This window comes from Impatiens glandulifera, chromosome 1, assembly GCF_907164915.1.
Source record: "Impatiens glandulifera chromosome 1, dImpGla2.1, whole genome shotgun sequence".
In the NCBI taxonomy this organism is placed as follows: Eukaryota; Viridiplantae; Streptophyta; class Magnoliopsida; order Ericales; family Balsaminaceae; genus Impatiens; species Impatiens glandulifera.
This window is the reverse complement of record NC_061862.1, coordinates 1,714,122-1,734,368: the sequence shown is the minus strand read 5'-3', so window position 1 is coordinate 1,734,368 and position 20,247 is coordinate 1,714,122. Positions and strand designations below refer to the sequence as shown.

The 20,247-nt window shown below is 37.5% G+C and overlaps 1 long non-coding RNA gene and 1 other non-coding gene across 2 annotated transcripts in view; one reads left to right on the top strand and one right to left on the bottom strand.

Annotated features, from left to right (window-relative positions):
* Window positions 1-20,247, bottom strand: part of LOC124921640 — a 55,888-nt gene that overhangs the window by 22,875 nt on the left and 12,766 nt on the right. The window lies entirely within an intron of this gene.
* On the top strand, window positions 14,268-14,354 carry LOC124923192. The gene has a single exon (XR_007098199.1). It is a non-coding gene; the product is annotated as a small nucleolar RNA snoR116 (small nucleolar RNA).

Below are 20,247 nucleotides of genomic sequence, written 5' to 3'. Positions count from 1 at the left end.
TAGGATTTTTCTAGCCTTTGCTGCATTCAAAAATTTTAAAGTTTTTCAGATGGATGTTAAAAGTGCATTTTTGAATGGTGACCTACGTGAAGAAGTATATGTCGAATAACCACCAGGTTTCAAAAATGCTGAACTGCCCAACCATGTATACCGGTTAAACAAAGCTTTATACGGTTTAAAGCAAGCTCCTAGAGCCTCGTATGACACACTAACCGCATTCTTGTTAAAACATGATTTCACCATCGGTTCGGTGGACAAAACATTATTTAAATTTGAGAAAAAGGAACATATCCTACTTGTTCAATTATATGTAGATGATATCATCTTCGGTTCAACCGATCCTAAGCTATGTGATAAATTTTCAACTCTGATGACTAACAAATTTGAAATGAGTATGATGGGAGAATTAAGTTTCTTCCTAGGTCTTCAGGTTAAGCAACTCGAAGAAGGAACCTTCATAAGCCAACCCAAGTACACCAAGGAACTTCTAAAGAAATCTGGGATGGACACGTGCTCCTCAGCCGCTACTCCAATGAGCTCATCGATCAAACTGGACAAGGATGATGACGGTCAAGCACTAGACCTGACAGCTTACCGATGAATCATCGGTTCTCTCCTATACCTGACAGCAAGTAGACCGGATATACTATTTGCGGTCGATGTGTGTGAAAGATTCCAGGCTAATCCAAAACATTCTCACTACACAGCCGCAAAGCGAATCTTGAAATACCTAAAGGGAACTCCTGAAGTCGGTTTGTGGTATCCAAAAGACTCATCTTTCAACCTCACAAGTTACTCAGATGCAGACTATGCAGGTTGCAAGGTTGATATAAAAAGCACTAGCGGAACATGCTAATTCCTAGGTGATCGGCTTGTTTCATGGCACATCAAGAAATAGACATCTGTTGCCACGTCAACTGCAGAAGCTGAATATCTGGCAGCCGGAAGTTGCTGTTCACAACTTCTTTGGATCCAACAACAACTGAAGGATTTCGGTATCACAGCCGAAGAGTCTCCAATTTTCTGTGATAACACAAGTGCCATAGCAATCACCTACAATCCGGTTCTACACTCTAGAACCAAGCACATTGACATAAGGCACCACTTCATCCGGGAACATGTCACGCTGAAGCATATCCGGCTGGAATACGTATCGACAGAACAACAAGTAGCCGATATTTTCACAAAGCCTCTGCAGGAAGCTAAGTTTTCTCAATTCAGACTCACACTTGGTTTAACCGATATTAGTTAGATGATTCCTAAAAATGCTTAAAAGGGAAATCGATTCGAACAGACAAAACCTGTAGTTCCTCTTAAATTGTCTGATTCCAAATTCACCAAGGTATCTATGGAAGAACCGCTTTGTCTATCAGTTAGAGTAAACCGACCGGTTACTTAGTGCATGCACCAAATAACCGCATCAGGACGAATGACTGAAAACCAACCGGTTTGGAAGTAGTTTACTTCGGATTATTTGGACTCCAAAAAAAAGTGGAATAATTATCTGTGTTTAAACTTATCTGTTCTGAAAAATTACCTTTTCAAAGTAAAACGGTCATACCTCAAAAGACGTGAAGATATGATATCTTTCACCGTCCAGGCCTATGACCCACATCCTAGGTTGTAGACATGCTTATTTCATGCAAAATGCCTTATCCTATGGTTAATAGACGTCATTACCTGCAACACACTGGATAACACTATCATCCCTCCACTAATATATAAGTTAGGCAAAACTTAAACAAAACAATCACAAGCTACAACTCATCCTCTTACTAAGACAAAATGTCTTAGTTTCTAAACATCCTTCAAGTGGACTTCGATTCAGCTCAAGGCACTGAGTATTATAAAGTCTTCAAGATGATCAAGTCACTTGAAGACACCGGTCTCAAACACTTCCTAGATGACAAACATGTCATCTTCCCAGAAACAGTCCTGGAATTCTTCTACAATGCCAGGGTCTTTCGAGGTACTCCTCACTTTGACACCCACATTCAATCCAAGGTGGGAGGAACTGTGTTTGACTTCACAGAAAGTGATTTCGCAAGATGTTTCGACCTTCCGAAGCAAGGGCTTACCGACCTAAACGTTCCGCTGAACTAAAGGCCGAAATCGCCTTAAGCTTTGCTCGGTCAGACCGCCCGGTCAATGACCACGGTGCTAGGTCATCGCTGAGAGCTGAGTATCAGCTTCTCAACGATGTTATCGGTCGAAGCATCCTGGGTAGGGATGTAACAAACACTTACTATGCTGCGGTTTTTAACATGATGTCTGCCATAACCACGGGTACGCTAGTTAACTGGTCAAGGGTGTTGTTTGATGTCTTAATCTAGATGATCGACATTCGTCAAACTGGCCTCATCCCCCAGATAAGCTGCCTACTTTTGGAACTTGGGGTTCCACTCTGTCCGGGAGAAGGGTTAAACCAGGCACAGGTCATCACCAAAGAGGTCACCGACTCATTCTATGAGCGGTTTGAGAAAGCCTGGAAGAGGAGGAACCGCCACCTCAACTTCACCAGCAACTAAGTCACTCCTTCCTACAACCGGTCATTTTGCTGTACGCACCAGTTGTATCAATGTCCAACTCCATCATGATCATCTCGGCTTAGTCTATGAAAATTTCGGTTTTTAATTATTCAACTTCCGGTTTCTTGTACTTTATCATTAATGATAGTAACTTTCAACTTCCAACTACATGTGCAATTACTATCTAACAAGATTAGTTACTTTCCAACTAGATTCCTCACCTCGAGCTCCGCAACCGGTCAAAAGTAACTCCTTCCCAAGGAGTTTTGGAAACATAAATATTCTCTTCATTAATAAGACAAAACTGAATTTCAACATTAAATGCTGATATTTTCCCTCCAATTTCGGATCTATATAAGGAACCCCATCTTATCAACTTAACACATCTCAAAACAAAAATTCTTGAACTCTCTCTCTCTCTTGACAAAGTTTGCAATCATGTCGAGCCGAACGCTAAGGAACTTCTTGAGCATTGATTTCGACTCATGCTTGGAGTTCGATGATCTGGAAACAAAAGAGCTCATGTTTGAGTCCCTAATCGACACCGGTCTCCGGGATTTTCTCGAAGAATCCGGACCCATACTCATTCCAGACGTAACCCAGTTTTTCAACAATGCCTCCATAAGAGGGGATTTCATTGTTTCCTCAGTGAGAGGTCGCTCTGTCTTTCTCGACGAGAGCAAATTCGCTAAAATGTTCAACCTGCCCACATAAGGGTTTTCTGACTTCCCAACCTGGGTGAGAAGCGCAGCAACCGAGTATTCGGTACTGTTCTCCAGAACCGAGGTGCCGGTAGAAAACTACGGGCTAAAAACCCGCCTTCGCCACCACATCCAGCTTCTCTACGAGATTGTCAACCGATCCATCATTTGCCAAACTCCGAACCAACACTACTCTAAGAGAGTGTTTGACATGATGACCTACATTGTCAGCAATACACCTATAAACTGGTCATAGGTCATCTTCCAAAACCTGAAGAAAATGGTCGAGACAAAGAAAGGTCTCGGTTACGCTCCTCACCTCAGCCGGTTCTTTCTCAAATACCGTCCAGAATATGGATCAGGTACACCGGCATCCCCATCGAATGTTCTCGATAAGGATGGGGAGGAGGACAAGCTCTCCAGAATAGTCATTACATAGTTTGTAATTTCATTTCCTATGTATTCTAAACCGATCAATGAATCGATTTTTATCATGTATCTTTCATTTCAATGATTATCTGATGTTTAAGCTTGATAACCGGGTCAAAATCTATGGTATTATAACATCCATCCATCTAACTAACCGGTTAATAAATTACTTCGTTGATAATTCCTGTCAAACTTAGAAAACCGCATCATCGCGGTTAATAAATCGCATCATTTAATAAACGGTTTCAAGAAGAACCGCTTCATCAAAGGTTAAAATAACCGAAATTAAAAGACCGCTCAAAGTCTTTAAAGGGATAAACTTCCGCCCATCGCTTCCCGCCCAGGGTTTCCCGCCGATCTTTTCCCGCCCATGGTTTCCTGCCGATCTTTTCCCGCCTATGGTTTCCCGCCCATGGTTTCCCGCTCAATGCTTTTGGAGGGAAAATTCCTGCCTAAATAATGATGTGACGGTTCGCGACGGTTGGAATTCCAAACCGCAACTATAAATAGGGTCCTTAGTCATTTTATTTCATTCTCACGCGAATCGGCTTTCTCTCTCTAGCTCTCAGTTTCTTCAAACTCTCAAATTCCTTATTCTCTTGCTCTCTCTGTTCGATCATCTAAAATGGGTCGCGATTCCGTACTATTCAAACATATCATCCAAGTCGACTTTGAGGAAATCCGGGCAAACGGTTCGGCTCCGGCAAAGTAGGTGTTATCCCGGATCTCCGAGTCCGGCCTCGAATACTTTCTGGGCGGTCCATTTGTACTATACCAGGATGCGGTTAACGAATTTTTCCGAACCGCATTCATCATCGGAGGATCAATAATTGCACACATCTGCGGTCAACAACTCGAACTGACGGAGAAGTCGGTCGCTGAAATCCTACATCTACCATCTGAAGGGAGCAACTTCTCAACGGCTTTAGATGAGGAGACATTCGAGGCAACTTGCCAAATTCTTTCGGAAACCGCGGTCCCTATTGAGATCTCCGGAAAGAAATCATCTCTTCGACCGGAGTACCGACCGCTGTGTGATATTTTCACAAAATCGGTCCAAGCAAGAGGGGGAAACTATGACAGTCTCACCCGGACGAAGATTGAGATGCTTGCCGGTTTAGTCAACGGCATCAAAATAAACTGGGCTAAGGTTATTTTCAATAACCTATGTGAAATGGTGGATCCGACTTCCACTCGGTCATGGGGATACGCCATCCCACTTGAAAAAATTATGCGCCATTTCGACATTAACACCGGCCCTGGTGTTCACCTAACCTCAAGCAAAATCATAAAGTCCCATCAATTCAAGGACAAGAAAGGCAAAGGGAAGGCCTCCGGTTCTACAGGTGGCCGAAGGAAGAAGGCAACCGCTAAGAAAGAAGCTCCGGTAAAAGAAAAATCCGGGAGCAAGAAAGATAAACAACCAATCGGATCGGAAAATCCGATGTCCGAAACTCCCAACACTGAAGACTCGGCATCCATCTCTGGCCGAACCACTTCACAAAATACTGGAGAAGATCAGTCCCGTAAAGGGAAAGGACCGACAGTCGAGGATCAATCGACCAGTCATGATAACGCTGATGCCGATTCGGACGGACTTGGGGAGGAAAATGCCCACGCTGATGATAACACCCGGAAAACGGTCGAGGATCTCGTCAGCAGAATCATGGACGAGATACACCAGGAGGCTCGCGCGGCAGCCGAGGTGTTCTATCAATGGATCCGGCACCGGCATCAGATCTTCTACAAAAACATGCTACCGGATCTCACCGTTAGCGAGAAATTCGAAAAGTTGATGGAAATGGAGGAGAAGGTCATCAGCCTCACAAAGGCTAACGACGTCACAACCGCCCTAGAACGAAACACGATAGTAGAACCGCGTGTTCGGTTACAAAGGCTAACCGAACACATTCAATGCCTACAAGAAAAGCATACTCCGGGAACACCGAATTCTCAACTTCAACTCTTGGTGTTGGAATTGCTTGCGGTCATGGAAAGGGCACTGACCGAGGAGGTGGCGCGGCTTGAAGCGGTGCCCAAACATCAAGATCCAACGAACTCATCGCCTCCTGAGGATGTTGGCGGTCAGAATCCGACCGATGAAGAGCTATCCTCTCCTCCACTGGACCAGAACATCAACATAACCGAAGTGAGGACAGGTACACCTTCCAACGACCAGCGTGGATATTTTCAAAACGGGAATTCGGAACCGGCCATTACGGAAGAGAGGGTCAAGACCCTCATTGAAGAATTTGTCAACGACGCGGTTCGGCCATGGAAAAAGAAAATCAAAGAAACCGCGGCCAAAACCTTCCAGATGGCCGAAACGACAAAAGATGATCTAAAGAAGGCGGTCGAGCGGATCACGTCTGTTGAAACAAATTACGGCAATACGGATCAACTGTACGGAGGTCATCTTGATCGAAACAAGGCAATGGAGGCTATAACTCCGAAGCTGGTGACCGACCTCGGTTCGGTCAGCCAAAAGGTAGCTGAGATAGAACGGTCTCAAGAAACGACCGATCAAAGATTGACAAAGGTCGAGGAGGACCTGGCTCAATCCGGTGCCCAAGCCGGATCTGATCGTGAGAAGGTAACGACCCTTGAGGAAAAGAATGCCAAGCTTGAAGCCTATCTCAAGGCGGTCACCGAACAGGTGGCAGAGTTAATAGCGGCTAAGCTGGCTGCCGATAAAGCAATTGAGGAGGCGAATACTCTGGTGGCTCAGAAACTCTAAGATGCGCTGGACGAGCAGATCCGGACACAGAAGGAAGCGACAGCGGCTGATGCGAACATAGCCGGCCATATGCAAAACCTAGCAGTCAATGCACCGGCCATAGCAGCATCCATAGAAGCTCAACAAGCCGAAAATGCTAACCGGCTAAGGGCTCAACAAGAAACGTACAACAATTTCGCCAAGGCTCACAAGAAGTCCAAGGCGGTTGCTTCTCCTTCCGTTCCGGTTACACGCAAAAGAAAGACTGCTTCGAGGAGGGCGGAGATCACGGGGCTATTGGACAGAGTCACCGAGACAGTTGTTGACCCGCCATCCAACCTGGTTTTGCAAGCCGAGGATGATTTCGAAGAAGATGTTCAACCACAACTCAGAAGACAGCGGTGTTTAAATGCGGTTCCAATCAGATCGATCGGTCAACCGTTCTCTCCTCACACCGGCCCCTCAGGTGGTCGGGGATCCTCATCTAGGCCGGTTCAAGAGGACAAGGGAAAATCAGACGATGAACTACTGGATCATTTCCTACCGTCCAGATCGAAAAAATAGGGGCTTCATTTACTATTTTTTACTTATGTTAATTTCGGTTTTATATATATAGTATTTTTGCCTTAGCATATTTCTTATATATATATAAAGTGATTTTTGAAAACCGGCCTACATTTCAATTCTTACATGATTTTGAATATTTTAAATAAAATAATCAAAAAAGGAGAAATTGATAAGATAAAATATAAAATTTGTCAAAATTTTTCTCAAAATTTTCCAAAATTTTTCGAAAAATTCTTCCAAGTTAGTCTCCAAAAATCCGGCCAAACAAATTCTTAAAAACAAAACCGGCCTACATTTGCATTCTTACATGATTTTGAATATTTTAAATAAAATAATCAAAAAGGGAGAAATTGTTAGATAAAATTAGATCGGTTAAATAAAACTTAACAAAAACAAATCTCTTGTGCAGGAACATGCAAAGAACTCAACCGGTCAAATTACTCAATCGGTTAAGAAACTCAACCGTTCAAGCAATTAAACCAACCAGAAACATGACCGAACAAGAAGGACAAGATCGGTCAAATTAGAAGGCCAGAATCATTAAACAGTCAGTCAATCGGAAGATATAGAAAAACCGGAAGTCATCCGGTTAGCATAAACAACCGACCAGCATAAAAATACACTTCGGGTATCTATTGAGAATGATACCGAAGGAACAGACTTAACATTGCCATATCCATACAAGTCCGAGGACAGTCTGCAGGCTGCAGAAGATCGTCCTACAAGATCTTTCCACTCCAGGATAAATCAGAAAGGCAATCTTCCAGGTACAGGCAACTGTCCAACCGACAGTTTCCATATTGAGTAAAAGACAAACCTAGCCGGTTTGACCTACACACTGGAAGACTAGACCGCCAGGTCTGAATCAATGAACATCTGCTCAACCAATTAGATTCAAGGAAATGAAATGTGACCGTTGACACATTTCACCTATAAAAGAAGGAGCTGAAGAGGAATAAATGCGATTTACAAGTTCTGAATTCTCTACAGCCTAAGTAAAAGATTGTGTTCTATCTCTAGAAAAGCTTAAGCGCTTATTTGAAGTGTATTCTACAATTTCGGTTAAAATTGTACGGGTGTTATCGAGCAGGAAATAAGTCTCGATCGGATTGTGTTTATTCCTTAGTGAATATCCTTCTCGCGGTTTCGAGAGAAAGGGGTGACGTAGGAGTTTTATCTCCGAACATCCATAAAAAACCTGTCTTGTTATTTACTTTCCGCCTGATTTAATTTATAACCGATCTGCACTAACCTACAAATACCGCTCCAACCGACTCAACATCACATAAACCGACTTACTAAATCCCAAAACCGACCCAGCAAATCCCAAACCTGTCTTATTCAAATCCGGTTCTGCCTATCTCGTGTGTGTGCTGCTTCAACCTAAAACAAACCACTTCCGCGCTTGAACTCGGTTCAAGGGTTTGTGACATTTTGTGTAATATTGAAATCTCGGTGTTAATCTCTAACCGGATTAATCACCACTCTTTAAGTAAGACGCGATAACCGGCCAACCCCGGTCCCCCAGCCACGACCTAGATCATAACAGATGGTTTTAAAATTCAAGTGGTTCAAACGTTTATGCCATAACCATTTTTGATCATTTTTGGAAATCATGCACATAGGATCAGCTGTTTCTTTTTGCCAATTCATTTTATATGAGTTTCCTTAGGAATCCATATTTGGGTTATTCTGATGGATTTCCCATTCTGTGTTGTGATTAGTGCGTAGGTTTTTGACTTAGCAGATGACTTCCTGCTAGCCACTGATCCTTTGACATTTGAAGAAGGTTTTCTTTTAAAATTCCTTGACATTGAGTTAGGTTTTAAATTACCAGACTTATTAGCCTTTTCAAGCTTATTCTTAAGCCAGCTAACAGTTGGTGGAACATAAGCTATTTCATTTTTAAAAGCAACTTCTTCATGAATAAGATCAGATTCAATGTCAGTCATACTTCCTTTGACAAAACTTATTGGCTTAAGTTTTGTCATTTGGCTTTGACTTTTTGCAGGACATGTTAAGATCATTGCTATCAAATCCTTGTCCATGCACTGACTATGTAGTTCAGTCTCTTGTTTTCAGATGAAAGAGTTTGAATCTGTTCCTTGAGTATTTCATTCTCAGATGAGATCTCCGTTAAGTTTTCATCAAAAACATTTGATTCGGATTCTTGCTTTGAAAAGGGAACAATTGATTCATATTTGACTTTCATTTTCATAAAAGAGTCAGCTAACTTTTTGTACTCAATAGCCATTTCATTGAGTGCATTAGATAGCTCTTCGTTTGTAAATTCTGGTTCAGAGATATCATTTACCTTAGGTTGGTCATCAGCCATCAGGCATGTTACAGCTTCATTCTCTTTTTCGGTGGGAGATTCCTCAATATCACTATTAGCCCATCTGGATTTGTTCTGACTACACATGAATGCGTTCTGGTTGTTCTTTGCTTGAGGGCTCACTCTATGGATCTGGCTGAGCTTATCCCATATTTCTTTTGCATTGGAGAAGGACTTAATCTCACAAAACATCTTTGTGTTGAGAGACTGGAACAGGATGTTCTTAGCAACATTATCCAGGTTGTTTGTCACCTTATCTTCAGTGGTCCACTCACTTCTTGGCTTTGAGATCTTTATGGGACCATCAGTGATGACACTCCACATATCATAGTCAATATCAACCAAGTGAGCTTGCATTCTTACCATCCACACATCATAGTTCTCCTTTGACAGAAGAGGGATTTCATTGATGCAAGACATGCTTTGGGAACTTGATGCTTGAGAATAGAAACAAGGCTCTGATACCAATTGATAGGATCGGCTTTATCGTTAGAGACGGGGGTCTATCTAAGGATGAAGTCTTATGAAAAACGGTTTGAAAGAAATCCTGTTATGGATTTAATTCGCTTTCTATTCTACGCAAACTTGTATAAACACTTGAAACATATTCAAGGCGGAATTGTTTACTTGGGTTTGAAGCACAAGAAGAAATATGAAAAGATGATAAAAATGAAGAACACAACAGTTTGTTTATGGATGTTCGGAGAAATTCTCCTACGTCACCCCTTCTTCCAACCACCGGAAGGATTCACTATATGATGAGAATGAAATACAGTTTACACACACACTTAGCTCACTATTGAACAAAACACTTTCTGTTCAATTACAAGAATATGAAGAATATCACTCACTTTCTGTTTGTCCTTAGGATTGGTTAAATATTGATCAGGAGCTAACGGTCGAATCTTCAAGAATGATACGTGACGCTCTTCTATTGGAAAGCCTCCATTGTACACAGCAAGTTCTGAGCACAAGGATCGTGGCCGTACCGAACTGATAGTGCGTCGAATATTCCATAAGAGATGTACCTGCAAAACGGGTAATGTGAGGAAAATTCTCTTACGTGGCATTCCTTGATTGGATGCATATAGCTGTTGTATTAATCTTCACAGGAAAGTGGAGCAGGAGTAGGGTACAACTATAGCACGTGGGTAGGAGAAATTCTAGATTCAAGTGTACTGCTTGAATCAGAGCATTAGACGTATTTCAGTTAGATGGATCAGTCTAATGAAATAAGTCAACTCCTTCTGATGAAAAACGTCTATTAGACCGTCTGGTCTAATATAATTAGACTAGCGTCTAATATCAATAACCATTAGATGGGTACGTCTAACTCCACTGAGTTAGACTACCATGTCTAATTCCGGTTCTACCTCAGACTTATCTGAAGGAGTTAGACCCACGTCTAACTTTCACTAATTAGACAATCCGTCTAATTATAATAACCATTAGATCGGTACGTCTAACTCCACTGAGTTAGACTACCACGTATAATTCCGGTTCTACCTCAGACTAATCTGAAGGAGTTAGACCCACATCTAACTTTCACTAATTAGACAATCAGTCTAATTATAATAACCATTAGACCGGTACGTCTAACTCCACTGAGTTAGACTATCACGTCAAATTCCGGTTCTATCTCAGACTAATCTGAATGAGTTAGACCCACGTCTAACTTTCACCAATTAGACAATCCGTCTAATTATAATAACCATTAGACCGGTACGTCTAACTCCACTGAGTTAGACTACCACGTCTAATTCCGGTTCTACCTCAGACTAATCTGAAGGAGTTAGACCCACGTCTAACTTTCACTAATTAGACAATCCGTCTAATTATAATAACCATTAGACCGGTACGTCTAACTCCACTGAGTTAGACTACCACGTCTAATTCCGTGTATTTATTAGACTACCCGTCTAATTCTTTATACGTCTATTAGACTTACACATCTAACTCCGATGAGTTAGACTGTACGTATAATTCTTTTAGACTTACGTCTAATTCCGTGCATTCATTAGACTACCTGTCTAATTCTTTACACATCTATTAGACTTACACGTTTAACTCCGATGAGTTAGACTGTACGTCTAATTCTATTAGACTTACGTCTAATTCCGTGCATTCATTAGACTACCCGTCTAATTCTCTACACATCTCTTAGACTTACACGTCTAACTCTGATGAGTTAGACTGTACGTCTAATTCTATTAGACTTACGTCTAATTCTATTAGACTTACGTCTAATTCTATTAGACTTACGTCTAATTCTATTAGACTTACGTCTAATTCCTTGACTATTAGACTGCCCGTCTAACTCCGTTAAGTTAGACTGGGCGTCTAATTCCATTAGACCTGCGTCTAATTTTATGCGAATGAAGATCAAAATTGGTCTAATGGCCCTCATTAGATCCAAGTCTAAAGACATGTTTGTCTTAATACACCTGTATCAAAACTCATAAATTATTTCATCATCAAAATGTTAGGGGATAAATTATTTCAACACTTAGTCAAAATAATTTGACCCAACAGAATGTATATGAGTGATTAAAGTGTACCTAAAAATGGTCGATTGTGAAAAAAAATACATTTCCCTTAATCTTCTCTTTCCCCTCGATTCACACATGGGAAGTCGTTTATATAGGGGCTATATCGTGGGATTGGGCCTCGACGACAGATATAACCATTTTTTCATCTTTCGTTGCAGCATCGGATTTAGAGGTCTTGGTCACTAGGAGGCTATAATCCCTTAGACCTCTTGATCCCCACTCTTAGGAGTTGCTTGTTACTTTGTTTTGGACGATTTGTTCTAATAAATCATAAATCGAAATTTTCCAAAAGGGAATTATGTTATTAGTTTCTAGGAAACATCGAAAAGAGAATGGAGCAATTGAAGATGAAAGGGGAAAGGACGTGCCCTTCGCGTGTTGCCTATGTTTGGTTGTTCGTAGGTCACTTACAAAACGATGCGACTCTCCTTTATTTTTTTTAATCTTCTTTAGGCATACAATGAGTGTCGAGGAAAGTTATAAAACGTGTGGTTCTCTTTTATCAAATTGTCTGTCATAATTGTGATCTTAAGTCTTCCGGTCATGCGTTTTTTTTAGGTTCGATTTGGTCAAGAAATGACCAAGATATTCACTCCCAAAATCAAAGAAAATGAGAGAGGGCTTCTCATAGTCTACTCAAAGGAGGATAAGTTGTTCAAAACGCGCGTATGCATTTGGGACATGTCTTGCATAGGCCTGGGCCGCCTACTTTCTCCATGTAAGGGTTGAATGCTCGCCTATGTTCACATGGGTCCAGGATCTACACTTGGGCTAAAGTCCTACCTTCGTCGATTGTATCTAGGCTCGAACCTTGACCGCATCTTGGGATTGAGTTTGAATTCCATGCATGAGTTCCAGTCCCTCAAACCCTTGTTGTACCCTCAACTGCATCGTTGACTACACCCTATACCTCTAACCAACCCGCCTCGAAGATGTCAAAGGATTCTGTCGGTTGCTCGCCGGCGATGATTTTCTGATTAACTCCGATTCAATTTTTTCTAAATACATACAAAATAAATAAATTAACTTTAATAATAGATAAATTCATCATATTTATCAACTTATTGTTTTTTATACTTTGAGTTTTATTTAAAATATATTCCGAAATTAATTATTTTTGGAATCCGATCGATACAAATCTTTTCAAAAATAATTATTTGCAATGAATTAGTATATGAATTTTAACAAAATTATTTATTAGCTTGGATAATTTTAAATAAATTAGGGAGTAAAATTGAGTGTCTACAATTATTATATTTTTATTTAAATAATACAAATTAGCTCACAATTTAACAATTTATAGAGTTTTTTTGATATTAATTTTTTTATATTTTGTTTAGAAAAACTTTGGTCTATAAAAATTTGAGTTTTAAATTAGTTTAATCATTAAAATATTTTTTTTACTTGAAATTTAAATTTAATAAAAATAAATAAATATATTTAATATTTTAATTGATTAACAAGTGCTATTGTGATTAAAAAGTAGTAAAAGGGAGAATTTATAAAAAAAAAAACATATTGAACGAGCTCTAATTATTTAAATTATAGGGGAGGCCCAAACCAATATTATTTATAATATAAATGGGCTATACATAGTAGGTGAAACAGTATCAAGGTCATAGACTCGATTCTATCTATTCTATCTGAAAACATTTTGAGTTGAAGCCTTAATTCAAAATAAAAATTGTCTGTCATAGTTATGACCCTCAAGCCTCCAATCATGCGACTTTTTTGGGGTTTATTTGGTCGAGAAATGACCAAAATTATTAACTCCCCGAAATAAAAAAAAATGAGAGGGGGCTTCTCGTCGTATACGCAAAGGACAAGTTGTTCAAAACGCGCGTCTATGTTTGGGATTCGTCTTGCATAGGCTTGTCCGCCTACTTGCGTCCATGTAGGGGCCTACTTGCGTCCAGGGGCCTAAACATAGGCTTGCGTTAATGATTTTTTTTAGGTTTGTGTTTGAAAAACTTTGATCTATCCAAATTTGAGTTTTAATTAGTTTAATCATTAAAATGTGTTTTTACTTAAAATTTAAATTTAATTAAAAAAAATATATATTTTAGTTGATTAATAAGTGCTATTTTGATTAGAAAATTAGTAAATGGAAGAATTTATAAAAAAAACTAGCTTTATTTATTTAAATGAAAGGGAGGCCCAAGACAAATGGGCTTTTTATTGTACGTTTATGTGATTTAAATTCTGTGAAGCAATATAATACCAAGGGTTTTTCTTCCCGTATCTTCTCCATCGCGAAAAGTTATGCTTAAATTCACGTACAGTAGGATGCCCAACGGCAGATCAATCATGTTCGATTTCTTCTCCCTTTCTCTCCGTCTAAAATATCCTCATCTTTGCGTTAGATCTCTTCCCATACGATAGAAGGATTTCGATTTTCTTAGATTCGTTTCTTCTACATTTTACAAGTTTTTCAGGCAGGCTAGGCTATGATGACTAAAGTTATACCATCAAACTATGAAGACTCAATGTGAGTTCTTTGATTAATTCATAATTAATATCTCTAAGCCTTTCAATTTTGCAACATCTCTTATTTTAGTTTTCTCAATTTGCCTTCTGCATCATATTATTGTTTTCAATCCGTTTCACGTCTTCTTGTAAAACAACAAATTAGAATCTCTAGCACTAATCTTTCAGAGTGTTTACAGCGCTGTACGCCAATGCATTCAGAAGTTGCTTTCGACGTTTTTTGGTAGCGCCATTGTATTTAGATTTCTGATGTTCCTATATGATTTTGGTATTCCCTCGTGGTATTTCTAGATTTCAGAGATTTCCATTGTATTTTTTATTTTTCTAGCACCTTAATGGTGATGATCAGTAACAATTGAATATATGATGCATCATCAGTTAGAATAATTCCTATCAAAAGTTATATACGAATTCAATGTTTAGTCTAATGTGTATTTCAAATGGCTTCTCAATAGAGTCTATAATTGTCTGATTGTTTATATTCAGATATCTGTTGTGAGCATTCAATTGATGAATACTTATGAGAACTTGAGAAGATTTTTCTGTTTGTCCAGTTTAATCAAACACTATCTAAGCATTTGACTAATCTGAATCAAATAAGTATGAATGAAACTTTGAGTCAGTCATTCCGGTTAATACTGTTCAAACTTGAATTACCTTTGGAACAAATGTATTTCAGTTCACATTTGCATATTCAAAATGGGGTTCAACAACTCTTATCAGTAGCATTATTTCTTTGATGAAGTGCCTTGTAGAATTTGTTTTCTATAATAAATTGAGGTGTAATGATTTCACTTTTGCTGGTTGGTGTTATATTTACCATACACGGATGATGTGCTATTTATTTAATACTCCATTGCTCATTTCTGTTTAACTTTTAGGAATTTCTATGGAACACTACTAATCAGAGTAAGAATCTCTAAAAAAACTAAACTTGGGTACCTTTTGAATTATCAAAAGGTAAAAAATTATTGGATCTAAGTGGGTCTATAAACTGAAGTTAAATGCTTTTTCTACAGGCTTAATGTTGTTAGTAATGTGTAAATAGTTTGTTTAGAATAAATTTTCTATTATTCTTTTTGTAACTAATGCATTTGGTAAGTGTATATAAATATGTTTCCTCCTCTTCATAAAGTAAGTTAAGTTTTTATATATTCTTCTCACTATATATCTTTATTAACTTAATATCTAGATGGTATCAGAGTTAGGTGAAAAGGGAGAAAAAAAACTTGAAAAAAAGAGTGATGTATGATTAAAGTTTAAGGATGAATTTCTACTTCACAATTCTGATCATCTTGATACAAGCCTGGTGTTGATCCAGTTAGCGAAAGGAAATTTCTGGAGTCGAGCGGTGAAGATCACGCTTAGAGCTAACTACTAAGATGAAGCTAAACTATATCATAGATACTTGTGCGAAGTCAGAGGACGAAACTGTATAAATCGAGAAGTGGAATCATGTTGATTGTATTGTTAGATCTTGTATTATTAACTGAATTTCGAAATAAATTTATTAGTTTTTCATCTACACCACATTGGTTAGGGAGCTTTGGATTTTGAGTTTCCTATGCGATATGGACATAGCATTGGTGTTCTCATATTGTTCAAGGTAATATGTCGTTGGATGTTTATTTGTTCACTAATAAATTGATTCAATTTCTTATGAGATTGAATGAGATGTATATACATGCTAGGAGACAAATTCTAAAATTCAAAGGAAATTTTGAATAAATTGTTCATTAATAAATTGATTCAATTTCTGATGTGCATTCGTTGCCTGATGTATATTTGTAAATGTGACGTTTTAGAGGGAACTTTAGATAAATTGTCCACCGATAAATTGTTTCAATTTTTGATTGGATTGAATGAGATGTATATCCATGTTAGGAGACAAATTCTGAAATTGGATTTGTTGCTATATGTATATTTGTTCATGTTTAGCATCAAAGGGAACTTTGGATAAATTGTCCACGGATAAATTGATTCAATTTATGATGGATTAAATGTGATTTATATACATGTTAGGAGACAAATTCTAAAATTGGTTGCCAAATGTATATTGTACATGTGACGCATCAAATGAAACTTTTATTTAAATTGTTCACTAATAAATTGATTCAATTTCTGATAGGATTGAATGAGATTTATATACATATTATGAGACAAATTCTGGAATTGGATCTGTTGCTAGACGTAAACAAAGCCTATTCCATATTATTTGTTGAACAACAAAACGATTTCATGGTGGTTAATATGATTGGATCTTTTCACATACGATAAAAGAATTTCATTTTTTTGTTATATTGGTTTCTTCTACATTTTACAAGTTTTTTAGGCAGACAGACTATGATGTCTAAAGTTATACCATCAAACTATGAAGAAGACTCAATGTTGTTGAGCCTTTTAATTATTCAACATCTCTTATTTTGGTTTTTTCAATCTGCCTTTTGCATTATATTATTGTTTTCAATCCGTTTGACATCTTCTTATAAGGCATCAAATTAGAGTTTGTGAAGCACTAATCTTTCATAGTGTTTACAACGCTGTATGTTTTCGATATCGATCTAGTTTTTACCTTGATGTCAATGCATTCAGAAGTTCCTATTATTGATTTTTGGTTTTTGTTAAATTTATTATATTGTAGTAATCCATGATTGATCTAATCTCGGTTGATGTGATATCTTGAAAGACAATGTAATTAGAGTCACTGATGCATCTTTCTCGATAGTGTAATCAGTGATATACATTGTCGACATTGATTTAGGAATTATGATTCTTGCATTCGGTCGTTCTTTTTTATAACGCCATTGTATTTAGATTTCTAACGTTCCTATATAATTTGCCTTCTCTCTTAGGTATTACTAGATTTCAGGGGTTTCCATTATATTTGCTGTTGTTGAATCTATCTTTTATTTCTCTACCACTTTACCTTAATGTTGATAGTCATTAACAATCGAATTGATGATGCATCAGTGAGTTATATACAAATTCAATGTTCAGTCTAATGTGTCTTTCAATTGGATTCTCAATAGTCTATAATTGTGCGATTGTTGTTTGTATTCAGATTTCTGTTGTGAGCATTCAGTTGATAAATACTTATGAGAACTTGAGAAGATTTCTTCTGTTTGTCCAGTTTGATTAAATATAATTAAAAACTATCTAAGCATTTAACCAATCTAAATCAAATAAATATGAATGAAACTTTGAATCTGGCCTTTCTGTTAATCCTGTTCAAACTTGAATTTAACTTTGGAACAAAGGTATTTTAGTTGATATTTGCATATTCAAATTGGGGTTTCAACAACTCTAAGTAGTAGCATTATTTCTTTGATGAAGTGCCTTACAAAATTTATTTTCTATAACAAATTGAGATGTAATGATTTCACTTTTGTTGGTTGTTGTATATTTACCATACACAATGATGTGCTCTTTATTTAATATTTCATTTCTCATTTTTGTCTAACTTTTAGGAATTTCTATGGAACACTATTAAGACAGACTTATAGTATATACTTTATGGTAAACTAGTATGTCTATGCTTATTTTCTACAGGTTTTATTGTCAGCTTAATGTTGTTAGTAATGTATAAATAGCTTGTTTAGAATTAGTTTTTTATTATTGTTTTTGTAACTAATTTATTTTGCAAGTGTATATAAGTATGCTTCATCACTTAAGTTTTTATATCATTCATCTCACTACATTTGTAGAAAAATGAGAAAAAACTTGAAAAGATAAGTGAGGTACGATTTAAGTTTAATGATAAATTTCTACTTTATCACAATTCCGATCATTCTGATACAAGTCTAGGTCGATCCAGTTAGCGAAAAGAAATTTCAACTCATTTGGAATTGAGTGTTGAAGATCTCGCTTGGTGCTAAGATGAAGTTAAACTATATCATGGATACTTGTGCGAAGCTATAGGAAGTAACGGTTAAAATCGAGCAGTGGAATCTTGTAAATTGTATGGTTAGATCTTGGATTCTTAACTTAATTTCAAAATAAATTTGAGTCATTCATCTGCACCAAATCGGTTAGAGAGCATTAGATCGAGTTGCCTATGCGAAGAAAAAGATCAACAATATTGTTCAAGGTAATATGTCGTTGGATGTTTAAAACTCTTGGATGAGTTGTATTGCCTTTCAGTGACCTATATTAGTACATGTGACGCGTCAAAGAGAACTTTAAATATATAGTCCTCTAATAAATTGATTCAATTTCTAATGGGATGGAAGGAGATGAAATTTGATTCGTTGCCAGGTGTATATTTGTAAATGTGATACATCAAAGGAAACTTTGGATAGATTGTCCACTGATAAATTGATTTAATTTATGATGAAATTGAATAAGATGTATATAAATGTTAGCCGACAAATTATGAAATTGGATCCGTTTCCACATATGTATTGCTACATGTGACACATTAAAGGGAACTTTGGATAAATTTTCCACTAAAAATTTGATTCAATTTATGATGGAATTGAATGACATGTATATACATGTTAGAAGACAAATTCTGAAATTGAATCCGTTGCGAGATGTATATTTGTATATGTGACGCATCAAAGAGAACTTTGGATAAATTGTCCAATAATAAATTGATTCAATGATTGATGGGATTGAATGAGATGTATATACATGTTAGGAGACAAATTCTAAAATTGGATCCGTTGTCAGATGTATATTTGTAATTGTGATGCATTAAAAGGAAATTTGGATAAATTGTTCATTAATAAATTGATTCAATTTCTGATGGGATTGAATGAGATGTATATGAATACTAGGAGACAAATTCTGAATTTCATTCGTTGCCAGACTGTCAAAATGGTATCTATTAGGATAATATTGGAGGTTATAAGTTACGTTATTTAATTATAAGATAGTGAAAATATTTTGATCTTGATTATATATTTACCTTATAATGGGATGATTAAAGAACTACAAAATAATAATATTTCATTTCCTTTTATAACCTTCCTTCCTTATTTTTCTCTTCAACCCAACATATTAGTATTAGAGCTTCGAGATCGATCCATGGCGATGCTAGGAGATTCTTGGCTGATACGAGGAGTTCAAATTGTTTTCGATGGAGAAGATTATGATTATTGGAGTGTTATGATAAAGACATCCTGGTCTCACAAGATCTGTGGGATTTGGTGGAGAACGGATACACTGAAGATCAGGATGCCTCTACCAACTCTAACCAAATAAGATTTCATTCTTACTGGAAATAAACTGCAGAGATAGAGCTGGTGGGTACACAAGATTCTTGAGAACTCGTATTCGTGTTGGTGACGCAGCACCAATGGGCTTTATTGAGTAAGTGTAGTTGTCAAATTGCAGTTCACATTAAAGAAGAAGATATATTGAAAGTGCTTTGTCAAATTGTGGAGCTAATCCTTGTTTATTTAACAGGTTTATTGATAGAGAGAATGAACTTAGGCAGTCGAAGCCAGCAACCCCTCAACCGCCACAAAGAGCAGGTATGGATCCGTGGACAAGATCTCGTCTCACCAGGCAATTCGCACCTCCAAAAGAGGAAAAAACCACTTCTTCTAGTTCCGAGGATTGAGGATTGATTCTCCTATATTGAATGCTTTCTTCAGCAATCCGGCATCAGTTTTTTCCTACATTGCTGCAACTAATATTATCGTTCAGAGTCTCGTATTTAGGCATGCTGATAAGAAAGAATAAAACATGTTTGTTGTTCTTCATTACAGTCATATTATATATGATCATCATCATCCAGGTTGTTGTTCCTTAGCAGGCATTTATTTTGTTTGTCTTCCTTCTTGTGAATGCCATCATCTAATTCTTACATCATTTAGGAACCTACCAAGTAATACAGAGAAGATGAACAATGGAATAATAAATGGTTCTTAACAAATAATTACTAGATTTTGGTGAACCCATTTATAGTTATCCTTGTATTAATTCAGCT